At 41.9% G+C, this 20,384-nt stretch overlaps 1 protein-coding gene across 3 annotated transcripts in view; it reads right to left on the bottom strand.

Annotated features, from left to right (window-relative positions):
- Il1rl1 (interleukin 1 receptor like 1) overlaps positions 1–20,384 on the bottom strand; it is a 78,634-nt gene that overhangs the window by 41,907 nt on the left and 16,343 nt on the right. For 2 of the 3 annotated variants that reach the window (XM_087203963.1, XM_087203960.1), the window contains exon 3: positions 5,402–5,756. The gene's annotated coding sequence lies outside the window, so the exon portion shown is untranslated. Of the gene's footprint in view, positions 1–5,401; positions 6,304–20,384 lie in introns of those variants that run through there. The other variant, XM_087203969.1, reaches the window with a different exon arrangement.

Below are 20,384 nucleotides of genomic sequence, written 5' to 3'. Positions count from 1 at the left end.
GCCAACCATGCAAAGGAGATTGGAGAGTTTGGGTGCTGTTGCCAAGAGCCTGCCAAAAAGACAACATCACATTTTCTGAAACTGAGCTGAAGGGTCATCAGATAAGATAAACATCTTGGTAAAATGGATTGTATCAGCTACCATTTGACCGACTTTTGCAAAGTCAACACAGAAAGAACTAAGTAGAAACTCTGAACACAGGATAACTTAGATATCTGTACCCGACTCTCTCATGTACCAGTGGCAACACTGATACTTGGCAATGGGCTGGGATGGGTCCAAACATGCATGGAAATTCATGACAAAGTCTGAAACAGTCCCAAGGCTAAGGAGAGCTCTTCATCATGGTCACTTATCCTCTTCTAGGTTCACTGTTCCACACAGAAGACTTCTGTCTAACCTTAGGAAAATTAACTGTATTTCACAAATACTTCTGTATGTCACAAATATTTTATCATAATAGGGTATATTAGCAAGATTTTGAGTGGCATAAGATAATAATGTAAAGATAACTAGCATTGTGTCTGCAACTGTAGGTCCTTACCTGCTAGTTTCCTTTCCAACCCTAAAGACATTATCTTCAACTAACTGTAGACTAACCATTCTGGAGCACAGGTTATACTAGTTAAGTTAGTAATTATATGTACTCCCTCCATAGGAGAAAAAACAAAAACTGGAAGAATTGAATAATGGACAATTAATGGTACAACTTTATGTGTTCATTTTAAAGGTGAAATCAATTTGCTCCCATCAAAGTGCATGGTTTGCATACTTTCTTTGCAAGCTAACTCTTTATCCTAATGCTAAATCTATATCAGTGTAATAGTTTAAACTAAATATTATATATAGAGAGAAATGTACTATTGCTTGCAAAAGAAATGGCAAGGTTCTGGGCTTTTTTATTAAAGGATCGACTGTCTATCGTGCATGTCTGCCAGATACTAGAGTCCCCCTCCTGTAAGCTGCAACGTGGCATCTGACCAGCTTCCACCAAGCAGATGAGGACTACTGCCCAGAGAGGGGCAGCCAACAGGCTAGAAGAAACCAGGCTTCTGAGTGAGCTCACAAAACAGATCTCACTCCATCCCTGAGCCACTGTTGCACAGCAGAAGGATAACCCTGCGTCTAATTTAAGACACTCTACCTTTGGTCTCTTTTTCTCAACATTGCCTAATGCCGCAGGCATCCCGTATACACAGTGACTCAGGGATGTTGACCGAGATCAACATGGCTAAGTACAGGTCACTGAGGGAATGTTTACAGTCTCCTCTGCACTTTCGTGTGCAAGAGATAAATAAGGCCAGAGGTGAAAGAGATGATCGTGATGGGGAATTGGAACAAATTTTGCATCTTTTGTTTTCTCTTCTTCATAACTTCTCTTTCTCATTTCAACTAGTCTTTTGATCATGTTATTTAATAAACCTCTGTGAATTGTCTTCACAGATTATTTCATTTAATCCTTCCCATAAAACCCTGAATGTGTCTGGTTTGCACAGCCCCCACCCCTCCAGGGACCACTATGCAAAAGGCTCTGCCTTCTTCATTCTGCTGGTTCTGGGCACCAGAGTCTTGGTCCTGGGGTCCGGGGGAATTCAGGAGGTGTGCAAAAGCCTGTATGACAACAGTGAGCATCTTTCTGCACTGGCTGGCACTCCCCCTGTCTTTATTCCTTTTTTCATTCCTTCCCCGTTCATCTCTTGCTGCCCTTCCCATTTGAGAAAAATCTATCTCTCAACTTCCTGTCATCTTGCTCTTATTTTGCTCTTTATTTATAATTTCGATGTCTCATATAAGAGAAACCATACAATATTGAAGCTTGAGTGTCTGATTTATTTCATTTAACATTATGGTCTCAAGGTGCACCCATTTTCCTACAAATGGCTCAAATTTATCCTTCTTTATGGCACAGTACTGCTCCACTGTATGTAAATACCACATTTTCTTTGTTCATTCATCTGTTGATGGACATATAGGCTGCTTAGTTGGGGCTTTTCTAACCAAAGACATTATGGAGACTTCAAATAGATTTGTTAAGGAAGTCTGAACACGTGCTGAAGTAAGTATGCATAATTTATTTTGCATATTTTATAGAATGACCTTGAATTTGTGACCACGTATCAAGGCAAATCTATGAGACACATCTATAATCAACTGGGTCACTTTTAAATATCCTTAAGAACTTTAAAGTACACAGAATGCAGATCTCACAGCAACTCCTCAGCTTGTCCCCCTGGACAGGAAGACTGACACACATGTACACAGCGAGAGTCACGATTATGGCATGGCACTTTGTGTTAAGGAATCTGAACTATTTGAAATCATGTGTTTTTAACCTCTAGAAAGTTGACCTATTAGAATAACAGCCCTGAAACTTTCTGCATTTTTGTTTTTGGACTTGGTGTTGGGGATCTTTTGCGATGCTAGAGATTGAACCCAGGGCCCTGTGCAGGCAAAGCAGGCACCTGCCACAGAGCTGCCCCCCCCAGCCTGTGTGCTTTCTAAGAAGGTGTCATCAAGCATCTGATTTAGATTTGCAGTTTGAGGTGAGTCTTACAAAGATTAAGCTTATACGTACATCGGAATCTCTCAGAGAATTAAACTTTTTAAGAATGATTTCAAACCCAAAATATAAATAATTCAAAGAGCAAAATAAAGAGAGACGGTAAGAAATAAGGGGGTAGACTTTTTGGAGATAGCAAGGGGATCTGGGGAAACAGGGAGAGGGGAAAGTGGGAGGGAAAGGCCAGTAAAAGTGATCAAAATACAATATGTATATTCACCAGTTCCCACAAACAAATGTAACTATTCTGCATTGCAGACATGGACTAATAGCAGGGAAAGAGAGACAGAGAGGAAGAAAGGGAAGGAAAAAGAGCAAAAGAAAGAATTATTTCACTGCTTGGAATATTTTATTCAAGGTACCTAAGAGAGAAAATCAAGTACATTAAATTTTAAAATATACTTTAAACTCTTTCAATATGTTTAGCTTGTTAAATTTGTAAATGAGATAACCCAGTGTTATAGTTTGTTAAAGTGTGCTAGACTTATAAATGGTACAATACTATTTCAAGCTGATCTTCTGCCCATAATTACTTAGAGTGTTAAATTTCTAACTTTGACAAATTGAATATTAATTTTAAAACTAAAATAAATCCATGAATAGTCTTTTCTACCCACAAAATTGCTCTTGAAGGCAGGGGCATCTGACAGCATGCCCAAAGACCCTAACAGGGTTTGTCTGACCCCGCTTCTCATCACTAAGAATATGGAGACATTGCACCTACCCCACGGCTGTGTGCATCCAGGCTGCTCCGCCTTCGCCTATCCCCGAAGCTGGGCACCAGTGTTCCTGGGTCCCACTAAATCCATGGCTACTGGTCCTACCGAGTGTTCCACTGCTGCTGGAGGAAGCTTACACCTTCCTTATTAGAGGCTCTATAAGACTGGGCTGCAGGGCTCTGCTTTGATCAGTGCCTTCTCCAAGAGTGACAGGAGAGAGGGATGGGGTGACACCTCCCATAGAACACATCCCACCTGACCACTAATGTGCACCTCTCGGTCGGGGCTTAGACACTGCCCTTTCCCCTGTGGACTACAGGCTGCAGGCTCCCACTTAGCCCCTTTCCTCAAAGGCACCACCCCTCTTTCCACCTGCCTATCTCTCTTCCCCACCGGCTCATCTGTAGTGTCCACTCCCTCCACCCAGCTCCTGCCAGCCTCTCTGCCTGGCTTCCCTTCTTCATGTTCAGCCAGTCTTTTCAAAGGTGATAAAAACTGTTGGCACAGTTCCCTATTCGACATTGTCTAATAAGAATATTTTCTCACCATAAATTCAGACAACTGCTCCAAACTTAGCTGGATCTTTACCCACTCAGAGTATGATTTCTATGAGACAGGAAATGCCTGATAGTCGGAAGTGATGGCCCTCAGAGCAGGCTAGAAAGAACAGGTATGAAGAAGAATTTCACAGAGTCAGGGACAACCAGGAAGCACCAGAAAGGTTCAGGGCCTAAATAAGATGACTGGGTTGGGACATTGGCTCTGCTACTACTTAGAGCCAAGGAGTCTTTTTGAACCTAAGCCTGAAAGATAAAGATGATGATGATACTGGTGGGTCTTAGAAAGCATGCCTTAGACAATGACAGAGTTACAAAACCACAATGCAAAACATAGAGCCCATCTCATGAACTCTGTGAACAAAAACTAAACCCTTGGGATACGATGCTGTTTCTGCTAATGGACATAGAAGAGAAGTGTTAGCCAATATAAACTCTTCATGTTCAAGGACCCAGACAGACACCCCCAACATCAACCCCACCACCACCGCATGCCAAGGCTTTGGGTTGTGTCCCTGCTAGACTGTGGGAACTCCAGGCGAGACAGAAGCCTTTCGATGTCACCTTCTGGTATGAGGTGCATAGGCACACGGGTGTCTCCGGCAGAGAGCTGTGAGCTCCAGTGTCATCTTCCACACCAAGTGAGCCCACCCAAAGATCCCTGGGCCACCAGACAGAGTAGACTCCTGGCCACCTGCTCCACCAGCCCATTGCACATGAAAAACACAGCCCTCAGAGGCTGAAGGCTTTTATGTTGTGATGCTATTTTGGCAAAAGCTCTGAAGCCAAATGAACTTCCTCTTTCTGTGAAGCAGGCATAGAGAGCTCAGGGTCCACCATGCTGCTGGCAGAACAACTCCCTACTTGTGGCAGCTCTCAGCACCCTCAGCATGGGCAGAGCCAACAGGCCTTTGGGGATATCTTTGCATGCAGACCAGGAGACAGCACTGGCAACAGGTGTGGGTGTGTGAATGGCCTGGAACATGGGGACTCCTGCCTCGGCCTCTCTGTGAGGAGGTGGCACTGCCAGACCCACACAACCTTCTTCTTTGCAATTTTGGTCTCAGCTGTTTTGTCCTGGCCACAGCTAGTGTCCCCTTAGCCATTTGTCCCTTCTCCTGCATTCTTGAGCAGCCACCGCTCTGCATCTTCATTCTCACATTTCCCCTGTCTGGCCCAACCAGACATCCCTCTACCACAGGCTCATGCCCCAGCCACACTGCAGGGGTCTCTCAGCCCAATCTGTCCCCTCTTCCCCTGAGAGCACAACATAAACAGCCATCTCATGGCTTTTCCCTGTGATGCAAGTGTTCTCCAACTTCACCCCCTTTCTTCCTCTCCTCTTCTCAGGATAAGGGGTCAAATTCTCCCACTCACCCTATCCTAATCTTGGGCTCTCAGGCCCATTCCACTTACTTCCGTGAGTCTTTGTGGCCCAGTGCTCAGTCTTCTTGCCCTCAGAAGAACAGAGGAGAGGGTTCCTGGCCCAGCCACCCTCAGCAAGGCACAAGTGGGTCACCAGTGCCCACCACCCACACACTGCTCAGCCCGGACACTGTACTCACCCACCACGCTCTTAGAACTGTCATCGGAAGGCCATCATCCCCTAAGCACAGAATCAGCGGGCTCTTCTAGGCTCCATCCTCCTTAATCTGTCTTCACCAACTGCCCTCTGAGTCACCTTTTCCTGCTAGGCTCCCAGGACTCTGTAGTCAGAGAAGTCCTGCGCTCATGCAGACCCTGAGCTTGGTACCAGCACTTCATTCCTCGGCAGTGTGATAGAGTAACAGCACCTGGATGTGATAGCCCTCACTGCTTCTGGTTCCTGCACCAGAGCACGGGGCAGGAGCTGTGCGGAACTTCAGTCTTCATTTTACTATAATCTTCATGATCACCCAGACGAGGCTGCGGTTTTCCAATCTTTGAAGAGAGGAGACTGAGTGAAGAGATTATACAGCTACCTGAGGGCACAACCCCGAGCTCAAATGTAACTCTCTCCTGATCACTTCAGCACTGAGGCACGGCACCACCAGCTGAGGGCATCCAAGATGAGTTGCTATTTCTCCTGGCCTCCTTCTGCCTCACTGACTTCCCAGTTCCCCTTCTCCTCCTGGCCCCTAAATGCAGAAGGGGTAAGTTCTCACCCACCACTCCTAGGCCCCTGAATCAGCACACTGGAGTCCTCTCTTTGCTCCTCAAGCTCAGTCGTGTGCCAAGTCGTACTGATTCCATAGCACATGAGTATATTCCTCTGTCCTCATGGCCCACAACCAGCCTCCTGTTGGAGTGCTCATCTCCATAACCTGGATGGTTCCCAGTGGTCTCTCTTCTCCCTTCCTGAGTACTTTCTCCTCACAAGATTCAGTTCTCCTAGATATTCATTCTAGGGGACACCAAGACAGAAATGAGTAGGGTATCCCCAATTTCAATAAGGTTATTTCCCATGTTGAACATGCATAAAGTACACTGATACTTGAGAAATATTGAAAACAAGGGAAAATAAATACCAAAACATTTTCTAATAAGCTATTCTGAGGGTCATCATTTTCTCTTAGAAAGTGTAATTTTAACTGATAATTGGGCACAGCTGTTAACTTCTTCTGACTTATCTAAAACTTTACTGGTAAATAATTTTCCCATCTTTGATTTGCTTTTGGGTGTTTTTATTTCACTTTAATTTCTTAAGATATTTTCTCTGGATGTAGAAATATAGATGAGCAATTTTTCTAACAGTTTTTTAAGATACATTGGGTTTAAGCCATTTAAGATGGTTTGCATTATTTCTTACAATACAACAATTATTCTTATCAATTTTGTTGTGGGTAATGTGTTTTGCTCCCCCTCCAGCTTACTTTTTCTCTGTATCACTGGTTTTCAATGTTGACTGGGCTATGGCTTTTTTGTACTTAATCTAGTCATGATAGCTGAACTCCTTAGAACTATGATTTTATTTCTTTAAACAAATTTTGAATATTTTCCATGACCTCTTCTTCACAACTTTTGTTCCCTGATGTTTCTTTATTCTTTCAGGGATTCTAATTATGCATGCACTGTACTGCTCAGTATTGTCCCCAAATCTTTTTCCCCCATCCTTTCTCCCTGCCACCACCACTACCGTCCCTTAGTCTCTATTATCCTGTCTTCAAGTCCACTGATTCTTTTCTATGAAGTTTAATTTGCTGTTAAGCCCATCTGGTAATGTTCATTATAGATATGTTTTAAGTACAACATTTTCCTTTACTCCTTTTTGTCTGTTTCCATATCTCTGTTAGATCCTCTATCTGATCCTTCACTGTGTTTATCTTCTCTTTAAATCTTTGAGTGTAAATGAGATGCATCAGTGTTTCTGTTACTATTGCTGCATAACAAATATCCCCCAAAAATTACCAGATTAGAGCAAACTTTTTATTATGCAGATGAATCTATCATTCTGAAATTTGGCCGGAGCATGAAACAAGAAGGTAGAGGGAGAAACTGAATGGAAATTGGGACTACTGTAGAAGTCTGAGGCTTTAGCTGGCAAAAATTAAAAACTGGGGGTGACTTGATGGCCAGGGTTGGGGTCATCCAGAGGCCTGCACCTTCGCTTGTCTGGGCCTGGTTGAGATCACACAAAGACCAGAACTGCCAATCGGCTGCCTATATGTGGTCTCTACCTAAAGCAAGGGAGCTCAGCATCTTGGGGTTCCCAACACAAGAACTCCAGTGAGCAAGGCAAAAAAGCACTGCCCTTGGGACCCTGCTCCTAAACCATGCAGTGCTGCTTTGGTGGTGCTTCTTTCCCGGTGCCATCCTAAGCACACCCTGTTTCAGGGTTGTGAAGCACAGACCTCCTCGCTCCATGGGAATCTTATCAAAGAACTCGAGTACAATGTTTGAAATAGCAAAATCAGGGATAAAGTCATCACCATAGACATGGTGATAAGGACAGCTCAGAATAAGGTGCTGCCAGCAGAGGTAGAGAAAAGATATGTGCAAAATAAAGCTGGAGGTACTTTCTGATAAAATTGATAGGAAAGAAAAGATGACACCTAGGATTTTGATTTTTTGGTATTTTTTCTTTTTTTCTCTTTGTACTGGAGTTTGAACCTGAGGCCTTTGGAGTGAGCTAAAATCTCCAGCACTTTTTTATTTCTTAATGTTGATAGAAGGGCTTGCAAATTTGCCCAGGCTAAGCTCATACTTGTGATTCTCCTGTCTTAGCCTCCCAGAGTGTTGGGATTACAAGTTTGTGCCACCACACCAAGCTCTAGGCTCTCAGTTTGTGCAGCAGACTGGATGGTGCTATTTACTGTGCTACAGAAAAGAGGGAGAGGACTAGGACTTGTGTGTTGTGTTTTATGGAGAGGACAACTTAAGGTAGGGTTTGAAACTGTTGAAGTGGAAGGTACTTGAAGATATCAGAGCAAAATGCCAAGCAGACAGTTGAGTATATAAACTCAAACATGAGAACTGGAGATAGGAAGATGGAGCAGTTAGTATTTAAGTGGTAATTCCAGCCCCAGACATGATGGGGTTGGAGAATGTAAAGTGAGAAGAAAACAAGATGAACATAAAGCATCATCCACCATTTGAAATCATGGAGAGAAGTGAGTGAGAGGTGGTGGAAGAGCAGAACAGGAGTTCATAGAAAGCCAAGGGCAGCTTTTACCCCATAAGCCAAGGGGAAAGAAGAGTTGGAGATGGAAGAGTGGTGCTAGGATCCAATGCTCGTGAGTGGCTGGATGAGAAGTCTGAGCATCTATCGCAGGCAGGAGATGGTTATCTATCATGAAATTGTTTCTATAGTATTGATGAGAGCATAATGGGAAATGAGGTAGGGAAGAAGGTTGTCTAAAGCAGAATGGGAAGAGACACAAGCCTTTCATTACATGGTCACCTTTGCCTCATCTTCACCCAGTCCTGTGCATGATTTGCAGCTCCCCCTCTTAATTTGCCTTTCCTGGGAAATACACCTCTGTAGATAGATTTGCTATTTCTCAGAAGCCGAACACATGAAGCCTTCCTGTGTTTCCTTTGCTGACCTCACTCTCTACCCACTGTCCCCTGATGTCAGAGTCCACAGCTCTGCTCACAGCCTGTCCTCCCCTGCACTGGCTCCAGGCCTCACCTGCATCTTCCTCATCTGTGGCGTCATGCTTGCTGCATCTGTCCTGTGGAGTCTTCCTCTCCTATGCCTCTACTCCTGGCCCTTTTGAAGAGGACCTAAAGATGCATTTCTGCAGAAGCTAGGAGGCTGGCATCTCCATCATTACACTAAGTCCTCCTCCACTGTCCTAGCCATTATCCTTCTCTGTTTCTAGTTCCCCTTAGCTCTAATTCTGGGGTCATCTGCTTGTTCCCTCCCTACTTCCTCCACACCCCTGATCCGGCCTTTCCTGTGTACACAGGCAGGCCATTTCCTGTTAATCTGTGCCCTGCAGTCTCCACCACCACAGCAATAATCCACATCTGAGGTCACACTTGGTGAAGCTGAGAGCCACACACCAGGTCCCTCACAGTGACCTTCAGAGTCTTCTTCTGCAAGTGCCACCACATCCTCATGTGGCTGGTTGATTAAAATGGAAAGAGGAAGACTAAAGAAATAAAGAATGAATAATAGATTTCAGCTGTTGGCACTTCTGCAGCTGGATGGGTTCCCTGGAGCAGCATGTTGGGAAGGATTCCGAGGCTCCATCCAGTGTGGGTGTTGGAGCTCCCTGCTGCACTGGTGCTACTTGCTATAAACTGGGGAGGAGAACTGGCAAGTGCAAAACTCCATAAAAGCACTGAACTGAAACTGATAGGCCCATGATTTAACTGCAAATAAAGGCCTGGGGTATTCCACTCAAATCCTAAAAATTCTATGAACAATGATTTTGCTAATGTGTATTTGGAAGTGTATGATTTAATGTTTGCATTTTGTTCCTTTTATATTGCTAATATCCTTTACATATCTATCTATAGTTGGTTTTTTAGAGCTACTTCTGATACATAGAGCTCTTAAAAAGAATATCGAATCCAAAACATTTGAATCTCTAATATATATACACACACACATATATACATCTGATATATATCTCTGATATATATACATATATACATATATAATATGTATTTAATACACACATATTAAAATATTTATGCAAGTTTTCCTTTCCTGATGAATACATTCTTTGGTGGACTGTGTGTGTGTGTGTGGGTGTGTGGGTGTGAAAGAGAAAGGAGGAAAAGGAGAAAGAAAGAAGAGGGATAAAAAGAAAAGGAGGAAGAGAAAAAGAAGAAGGAAGGAGAGGAAAAAGACAAGGAAAAGGAGGGGAGGAGGTTCTTCTGCGATCTGTAACTTAGCAAGATCACTGTGAGGGTCTAACGACGCTAACTCACAGTGATATCACAGACCCAAAATTGGTTTTGAAAACATCCCTCAAGAAGTTCTGAAGATTTGTGGTCAGAGTCAGTGATGCTAACGTCCACTTTCTCACTATGGAGGGAGCACTTCAGTTGCTGTGCCAACGGAACAATAATTACCTCAGACAAACACTGGGTGTCCAAGAAATCACACAGTGACTTCTTGGTTTGACTCACTTGTCTTGGAATAGTTTGTTTATGGAAACTTTCCAATAGATTTCTCAACATATTCTTTGACGACTCTGTAGAGTCCAAGCTACCAGCCCATGAAAGATGTCTCAAAGAGACATACAGAAAAATTTTTTTCTAATAGGAAGACAAAGAAGAGTTTGTTTCCTGGTTAAACTTAGTAATAAGAGCCAAAGCTCGGGAGCACTTGCTTAAGGGCAAATACTAGGCATTGTCTGGCAGGCACTTTTGAGATGAAGAAATTTCAATATAGAAAGGTCAAGTAATTTTCTGAATGTCACAAAGCTCATTAATAATGGAGCTGAGATCCAGAACCCTGCCCCAGAATAATCACATCTGTCTAGCTGGTTACGTGGATTGTCTCAGGTAAGTACTGAAAATACCTGCAACTAGATAGAAACAAAAGATGGGATGACACAGTAGAAGCAGATATTTAGGTAAGAAAGTAAAAAGAGTTCTTAAAAATTGTATACTCTGAAGGCTGAGATGTGTATTTTAAAAACACACAAAACCAGAATGTGAACAGGAATAAAAGGATAGCTTATGGGTTTGAATCGATCAGAAGGTTCTAGAATATTCTAGAAAGTTCTCTGGTCTAGGCTGACCTGGAATGAAACTGGCTGAGGAACCACTTTACATGTGAAGGAAGAGTTTATTGTTGCAGCCCAATACATACAAAGGGACAGTTTCAAAGAAAAGTGACATGGGACTAAAATTGCTCTGTCATTCCATCTTGGTGGAACTGACAGGTATTCAATTTGCTCAGCAACTTCAGGGGAAGAAGTTCTGACCTAGACAGCTGAAGATCAACTGAAAGTCAAATGAGAGTTTGTCCCTGTGGAAACAATGTATGATTCCCACACTGGAGAATTGCACTTGAAATTGATTTCAGTGGGCCCACATCTTTACCAAACATTCATCTCTCTCCAAAAACTTTAGCTCATTAATTTTAAATTTCAATTGTCCATGAAGTGTTTTTTTTTTATTTTTTTATTTTTTGAGACAAGGTCTCACTATGTAGTTCAGGATATCCTTGAACTCACTGTGTAGCCCACACTGGCCTCCAATCCTCCTGCCTCAGCCTTTAGAGTGCTGGGATTACAGGCATGTGCTACCACACCCAGCTTATGATGTGTTTCAGAACTTCATGTAAATGCTATTATTTTTTTGCAAGATCTCAGGTGTGATACTCTATTTTTAACTTAAATTTATTTTTTCTGAATATGAAATAAATGTACATTTCTTAGTTATATAGTATGTAACATAATGTATAATAGTATCCATAGATTCTCATATAGCATATTTATGGAAATTAAAAATGCAAAGAAGAAATGATAGCCACCCTGCCATATGCTAAGAAATGTTTGAGAAGAACTCAGTCATGGAATCAGTCCACCTACCCAGGAAGCTCTGCTCAGAGCTAGGTGCCTGTTGCCACATGGGCTCAGTCTTGCAAAGAACTTAGGATGAGACCCTCGCCTTGCCAAGCCCCTCCCCTGACACTAGGGTCTCCATGTGGCCTCTGCCCCTGCTCTGCAGAGTCCTTGCAGAAGGAAGCAGTGCCAATAGACACATGAAGTTCCCTTGGACTGCGGTCCTGTCAATCTTGAGGCTCGGGTGCCTGCCCTCCCCGGGTCCTTCCTTGGGAGGAAGCCCTACCTCCCACCTACCTATTGGGGCATGGGGTCCAAGCTGTATCCTGAGCAGCCTTTTCCCTCCTTAGTGTGGAGTCCTGCTGCTCAGATGTCTGTGAGCTACTACACCAGACACCCACGGGAAGAACAGAAAGAGGAACCCAGGAGACTTGAAGCTTCCCTGTGTCCTCTGAAGTTCAGACTTTTTGTGAGTTAAGGCATGTGGAACTTGAGTTTGCCCTGCACTCTTGGGTTCTTCAGAAGGGCTCACAGTCACCACCCGACATCAGTGTCCCTGCGCAATCCCTACTTTATCTAGGTGGGGTCAGGGTGCTGATCCTCTCTGGGGTCCAGCTATTAAACAGCTATGAGATATTGATAGAGAAGTCCTGTACAATAAGACCGGCCCTCAAAATGCCCTCCCTTGCTTCAAACACACTTAACCCATTGTTCTTGCCACTTTCTGAAGCAGTTCTGGAAGTTTCCTTTCTTGAGGGCCTTTAGTTGTGCTTTCACAGCTGCCTGGATGTCCTGAATTGATTAAAAGCATTGACCTTCTGTGATCATGTTGACTTTAGGGAAGAGCCAGAAGTTACCTGTGTGCAATGTGTTCAGAGTTAGATAATTCCTCATGGTAAACCAACTGTAACTGCCCAGAGCAATACTTACAAATCAACTAATATTTATAGGCTCAAAATAAATAGTCAGAAAAGATGGCAGGGGGTTCTGTCATGATCTCAAGCCTTCTCAGCTGAGCTGTGCATTGTGTTATGCTAATTTAACTGTGATCACTCATTACATAACTTCTAATAACAACTGATTTTAGGAACCCAACCTATGGATTCAACCACTAGAGGTGGTTGATTTTTATCTCAGAACAGATAAAGAGGATGGATGACTTTATCATACAGTAAATCTTTTGGGGTTGAAGCTAAAAAAAAAAAAAGAAGAAGAAACCTAAAGGAAATTCTGAAAGATCTGCACTCTTTCTAAGAATGCTGTGGGTGTGGATACTAAAGAAGAAATGATCTTTGGTAAGCAAAATGAAGATATTGGGGTTTTTTATAAAATGGAATACTACTCAGCTATAAAGAATGAGAAACTAAAGACATTTATAGCTAAATGGATGCACATTGAGGCCATACTCTTAAGTGAAATAAACAGGACACACATGTATAAATACCAAATAGTTTCTCTGGTGTGAGAAACTAAAATGTAAATAAGAATCAAAATGTAGAATAGACAACATGAAATAGTAAGATAAGGCGCAAAGGGGAAGGGGAAGTGGGAGGGGTAGGGGAAGGGAAAGGAATAAATATGAGAAAAGGAAAAAATGCCAACAACATTTTTGTAAATAGGGAGGGGTGGAGGGGTGGAAGGGAAGGCAGGGGAATGGGGAAAAAATAAAAACCAAGATATATCATGTAAATGTACAAGTTCCCAATGATGAATGTCATCACATTGTATACCTAAAATGCACCAATGAACTTAATGATTTTTTTTAAAAGACATACCACGTATAGACACACAAAAAAGTTATAAAGTAGGTGTTGGTCCTGTAGTCAGAACAGGTGCAGTGTTAGAACTTTCCTTCATTTTTTAAAAGAGGATACATGGACACAGAGTGGAGAGGGATTTGTGGAGGAGGAAAGTGATGAACCTAAAGGACAAGCTTGGGCCTTGAGAAAGGGAGAGGGAGATGCATTGAATGTAACTGTTCCTAAAGATCAGGGAGAAGTCTCAGCCCCCAAGACGATGAAGAGAGAGAATTGGCAGGTGCAAGAGTGGTGTGGGGTGACTGTCATGGAGGGATCCCAGAGCCAAGAATAGGAGAGAAGCACTGTCCTCACCTCAACATGATTCCACACTCAGCGAGGTTGGGCAGGGTCCTCATAAGCCACACCAGGTGGATAATAAGGGTGAGTCGGGGGTCAGGGTAGAACCCTTAAATGCTCTTGGGTGAGTCTCATAGTTGCAAAAATTGCACAAAAATCTGCCTTGGCATGTGCTCAAGAGATGTGCTGAGATGGGTGAGGGCCAAGGGCTTCCAGGGAAGGTCACAGGATTTAGAAAGGAATCCCCTGGGGCAAGGAGACCCAGCCCCAGCACAGCACACAGACCACTGTGCATTCCTGTAAAACTCCAGGAAGGTCGGCAGGTTTCAGCATGCTATGTATTTGCATGGAAAACAAAAACATATTACCATAAATCCCTTAGGCCACACTATTGATATCTTTATCTGGAGGAAGCCTATGATGCATGCTATTTGATTTTAGGTAAATATGTACAGTCATTTTTTTTAATACAAGGAAACTTTTCCATTTCTAGAGGGGAAAGACGCTTTGAAAGTTAACCTCATCTAATCATGGTTTCACTTCTGTCACTGGATGTAAGAATGGACATAAAGCCTTCTTTCCAATGAAATGTCTTCTTGCAAAGCTGGGGATGCCCTTAACTTGAAAGTGCCCTATGACACCAAGTCATTTGGTTATGGAAGTAGCCCACCCAGGTGGACCACGGTCATATTTCTGATTGTGTCAGGAACTCTAAGGTAGCTGTTTACCTTCTCTAGATCAAGGTGCTTTTTTTTTGAGGTCTCTTGTTTGCTTTTCCTTTCCAAGTTTTCTTTTATTATTCTTTGATCTATCCAGAAGCTGTGCAAATTCATTGACTTCACATTCATCTCACTGACCTACCTCCTGACTCACTACAAAGGGCAGAATCTCCTACAGAATCCAACAGGAAATGTGTTATGCAACTTGAGGCCATGAAGAGCCTCAAGGAGGCAATGGACTAAAGGTTTCAAGGAGAAAAGAGATTGTTTCCAGGGCTTCCAAGCTAAACAGACATATTGTGGGGCAGTAGGGTGGCCCTGCAGAAGACCCTCAAGTTATGAATATAGGTGATCGCCAGACTTCCCAGCATGCTGTCCACTAGACAACAAGGACCACCTGGTCTGAAAGGGTGACTCAAATGGACACCAAGACCAGTGGGAACATCTCACCAAGACCATCTCCAATAGTGATGGTGCACAGAACACAGCGATTATATACACATCTGAAAGGTCTCCTTGAATCAGTGAAGCAGGTAATGTCTGCAATAATGGTAAATGTTGATTATTTTTTTCTGTGCTGAGAATTACACCCAGGGCTAGGCATATGCTCTATCACTGAGCTATCCTTCCAGCCCAAAAAAGAATTCTTTCATGGAAACATGTGTGTTATTGTCTAAGGACTTAATTTTTATCTGAAGGTGAGAATCCATATTAATTTTTCAGAGCCATTCACAGGCTGCCCTTGGAGGAGGACTCCCTCTCATGGTTGTTCACTGCACCACCAGGTTCACTTCCAGTCCTGTGGCACCACCACAGAATTGCACTTTGTCACATGGCTACACCAATCATTGACAGTGGCCTCTCCATCATGTATAGCATGGACAGCCAGGCAAGACTATGCTTCCACACCAGCCAGGGAGGCTATAGGGCTGAATGCATCTGGAAAACTACTCCGAAATTCTGCTTCTAGCAGAAAGTTGCTGGGGAATGGGTGGAAAGACTGTTCTTGTTTCTCATTTGTGACCACGTTCCCATATGTCCAACAAGGGAGGTCAGCTCCAGGAGTTAGTGATGAATCAATATGCAAACTGTATTGGCTGAAGCTCATCTGAGAATCATAAAGATGAAAGTAGGAGTGTAGTTCTTTCTGTGCCCATTTTTCCCCCCAGTACCAGGGATTGAACTCAGGACCTTGTGCTTGTGAGGAAGGCATGGCACCACTGAGCTAAATCCCTAGCCCTTTTGTGCCCATTTTAAAATCACTGCACCCCAGGAAGCAGTCTTTCTAGGAACCCGGGAATAGGAACAGTGGGTTCTTCAGAAAGCCTGGTCTATACGGACAGGTGTTCAATGGTGTATAACAGGATTGACAATACATAAGGCTGAGAAAACAATTTCCCAAAGTGAATGTTAACATGCTGAACATTTTGGATTAAAGGAAATTGGAAGCCCTTCAAAACCACCGTATAATAAAGGTCTCTGTCTACTGTTTCTCCTCTACTCTATCCCCCAAGCTATTTGACTTTGAAAATCCTTGCAAAAGAGAGAGACAGAGACAGAGAAAGAGAGGCAGAGGAGGAATGCAAAATCTAAAATTTCATTCACCCAAGAAATATTAAACACCAGAAAATGGCCAGGTTTTAAGATAGACAGACTATTATCTGGTCATTAAGCCCATTCATTTCCCTTAAAGATTATTTACCACACCTCTAAATTGCCTGCAGGCCCCACTTCTCTCTCACCTATGAAGAACTTCAGTCATGATCCCCTCTTTAACAAATTTGCATGCTTTTCGTCTTGTAAATTTTTCTACTTGACACCTTATTTCAGCAGACTCAATTATCAAAACTTCATTAGGATAATCTGAAATTTCCTATACAAACAGGGCACATATCTTCCAGGAAAAGTGGAAAAGAATCATAACCAGTCAAGGCATCTTGCAAAGAGCCAAAGACACTGTCTCTCAAGCTACATGTCTAAAGTATGCAACTGAGATACAAACTTTAGCATTTCTTCTATGATCCAAGCAGCTAATGAAATCAAGACACTCAGTATTTTCACAGACTCACAAAGACAGATCCACAACATCTTATGACCACAATTTGGGTTGGGGAAGGAGGATGTTATGTTTGGAAGGGACTGCTGTGGTTCAAACCATAGTAGCTGCTATTTATTGAGATCTTTCTATGTGTCAAGCTCAAAGTCATGCTCGTATATTAGCCCATTAGATGCTAAAAACAACCCTGAGATTTAGGTTCCATCATTATTATTGCATGGGAAACTGAGACACAGGGAGATAAATGTGAAAACCCAGATCAGAGCCTAATGGGTGGAGACTCGAGCACCTGCTCTTGGAGGGATACCACCCGTATAGTCTCTGTGTTTCTTTGAGCTTTTCTCATCAGTCTCCTAGGTGAGTGTCTCTGGCTACAAGGTATGAAGGACATCATGGGTCAATCGATCATGTTAGCAAGGACAAAATTCTTTGGCTCCACCTTGTTTGCCTTATGGTTGTAAGTGAGGGCCTGTGACCCTGAATAGGTCATAGATTTGATGACAGATCAAAAGTGGGCTTCCTGCTCTCCAGAACTTCCCATGCCAAGACAGATGCACAGTCAGCATTTGCAAAGACAGATAAGGTGTCTCAAAACAAACAAACCTGATTAAAGAAGGATAAGGACCACAATCCTCAGGAACAGACTACCCCAGAAACACTTTTCAAAGCAAAAAGTCAACCTTTTTCTAGAAATGACAGAAGGCCTCTCAGTTAACAAGGTCAGCATTTTCAAAGCTTTGTTGAACACAGAACATTTTGAAATTAGGCATTGACGATATCCTGTAAGAGATTATGAGATATTTTATACACTAAGAATAAAGCGTCAAGTAAAGATGGTCTAACAGATGAACTGATTAGCCTGAGGACAGCTGAAAAATAATTTACAAAGTTTCTTTGTATAACAAGATTTAAAAATTAGATGAATTTAATTGTATTCTTGTTAGAAGAAAAACACATTATGTGTTGAAATTGTGTAACAAATGTAACAGAACCCATAGATCTTTAAGTAAAGAGATACATGAAAATTGTCTGCTGGGAAGTAAGTAGACAGAAATCAAACTATGCGTGAAAGACAGGACCTTCTGTATTAAATCATTGCATTTTCAAAGATGGTTGACCATTCTTTTTACATTTATCTTTGGGTGCTTGTACCTGTACATGATGTATCTTGGTTCTTATTTTTTCCCCATCCCCTGTCCTCCCTTCCCTATTTACAAAGACTTTGTTTCCATTTTTTTCTTTTCTCATAATTTTTCCTTTCCCTTCTTTCCTTTCCCCTTCCCCTCCCACTTCCCCTACTCGTTTGGACCATTTCTTCCTATTTCAAATTATCAATTATTCATTTTAATCATTTTAATCCTTATTTACATTTTGAGTTTCTCACACCAGAGAAACTATTTGGGATTTACATATGTGTGTCTTATTTATTTCACTTAAGAGTATGGTCTCAATATGCATCCATTTAGCTATAAATGGCTCTAGTTTCTCGTTCTTTATGGCTGAGTTGTACTCCATTTTATTAAAAAAAAAAAAAAAAAAAAAAAAAAAAACCACATCTTCTTTATCCAGTTTCCAGTTGATGGTCACTTCGGCTGTTTCCAACCTTTAGCTGTTACAAACTGTGCCACTATAAATATGGGTGAGCATATATCACTGTGGTATGATCCTTTTAATTCTTTTGGGAAGATACCTAGCAGGGGAATAGCTGGATCAAATGGGACCTCTAGCCCTAGTTCTTTGAGGTATCTCCATACTGACTTTCACAGTGGTTGCAGCAGTCTGCACTCCCACCAACAATGGAGAAGGGTTCCTTTCTCTCCACAACCCTGTCAACATTTGTCATTGGTTGATTTCTTGATAGTAGCCATTCTTTCTGGGGTGAGGTGGAATCTCAGGGTTGTTTTCATCTGCATCTCTTGAATGACCAGTGATGTTGAACATTTCTTCATATGTTTATTTGTTGCTTTTACTTCTTTGTCTGAGAAATGTCTGTTCATTTTAGATGCACATTTTTGAATTGAGTCTTTGAATTTGGGGGGGGTCTCATTTTTTTCAGTTCTTTATGTATTCTAGATATATGTCTGAGGTACAGCTGCTAAAAACATTTTTCCCTGCATTGTAGGTTGTCTCTTAGCTCTGTTGGTGGTTTCTCTTGCAATGCAGAAGTTTTTGAATAAGATGAGATCCCAGTTGTTGATTCTTTGTGCTAGTTCCCATGCTACTGAGGTTTTGTTCATAAAGTCTTTTCCTATGCCAATGTCTTCAAGAGTTCTACCTAACTTATCTTCCAGCAAGTTTAGTGTTTCTGTTTTAATATTTAGATCTTTAATCCACTTCTGCCTTAGTTTCATGGATGGTGATAGATATGGTTCTAGTTTTAATCTTTGGCAGGTTGAAATTCAGTTTTTCTAAAACCATTTATTAAAATGGTTTCTATCTTTCCTCCAATGAGGGTGGTTGGCTCCTTTGTCAAAGATGAGGTGGCTGAGTATGTCTGGACTTCTTTCTGCATTTTCTAATCTATTCCACTGATCCTCAGGTCTGTTTCTTTGTCAATACCATGCTGTTTTTATCACAGTAGCTTTGTAGTATAGTTTCAAGTTGGGGACTGTGATACCCCCTGCCATGTCTCTGTTGCCTAGAATTACTTTCACTATTCTAGGTCTATTCTGGTTCCAAATGAACTTTTGGATTGTTTTCTCTAGTTCTGTGAAGTATATTGTTGGAATTTCATCAGCATTGCATTAAATCTATATAGCAGTTTTGAAAGTATGGCCATTTTCACTATATTGGTTCTTCCTACCCAGGAACAAGGGATGCCTTTCCATTTTCTTATGTCCTCTTTGATCTCTTTTTTCAGAGTGCTGTAGTTTTCTTTGTAGTGGTCTTTTGCTTCCTTTGTTAGAATGATTCCTAGATATTTCATGTTTTTTGGATGCTATTGTAAAAGGAATTGTTTCCCTAATTTCTTTCTCAGTGAGTCTGTTATTTGTGTATAAGAAGGCTATTGTTTTTTGAGTGTTCACCTTGTATCCAGCTACTCTACTGAATCTGTCAATTAAGTCTAGAAGTCTTTAGGCAGAGTTTTTTGGGGCTTCTATGTAAAGTATCATATCATCAGCAAATAATGACAGTTTCACTTCTTCCTTTCCTATCTTTATTCCTTTTATTTCTTTCTCTTTTCTAATTGCTGTGGCTAATGTTTCCAGAACTATATTGAACAGGAGTGGTGATAGTGGGCATCCTTGTCTTGTTCCTGATTTTAGCATGAAAGTTTTCAATTTTTGACCCTTTAGTATGACATTGGCTGTTGGTTTTTCATAGATAGGCTTAATCAGGTTGAGATAAAGACCTTCTATTCCAATTTTCTGTAGGGTTTTTATCATGAATGGGTGTTGGATTTTGTTGAATGCTTTTTCTGCATCTATTGAGATGATCATATGGTTTTTGTCCTTGGCTTTGTTAATTTAGTGTATTACATTTATTGATTTATGAATGTTGAACCATCCTTATATCCCTGGGGTAAATCTGACTTAGTCAGGGTATATGATCTTCTTGATGATCCTCTGTATTCTGTTTACCAGTATCTTGTTGAAGATTTTTGCATCTATGTTCATTAGGGAGATTGGCCTGTAGTTCTTTTTTTTGGTTGGGTCTTTCCCTGGTTTTGAAATCAAAGTAACACTTGGTTCCAGGAATGAATTTGGAAGTATTGCTTCCCTTTCAAT

Source organism: Heterocephalus glaber, unplaced genomic scaffold (genome assembly GCF_053883595.1).
Source record: "Heterocephalus glaber isolate CG9 unplaced genomic scaffold, H.glaber_assembly_v1.0 deba00000470, whole genome shotgun sequence".
NCBI lineage: Eukaryota > Metazoa > Chordata > Mammalia > Rodentia > Bathyergidae > Heterocephalus > Heterocephalus glaber.
Note: the sequence above shows the minus strand (reverse complement) of the source record. Positions and strands in the feature narration are given on the sequence as shown.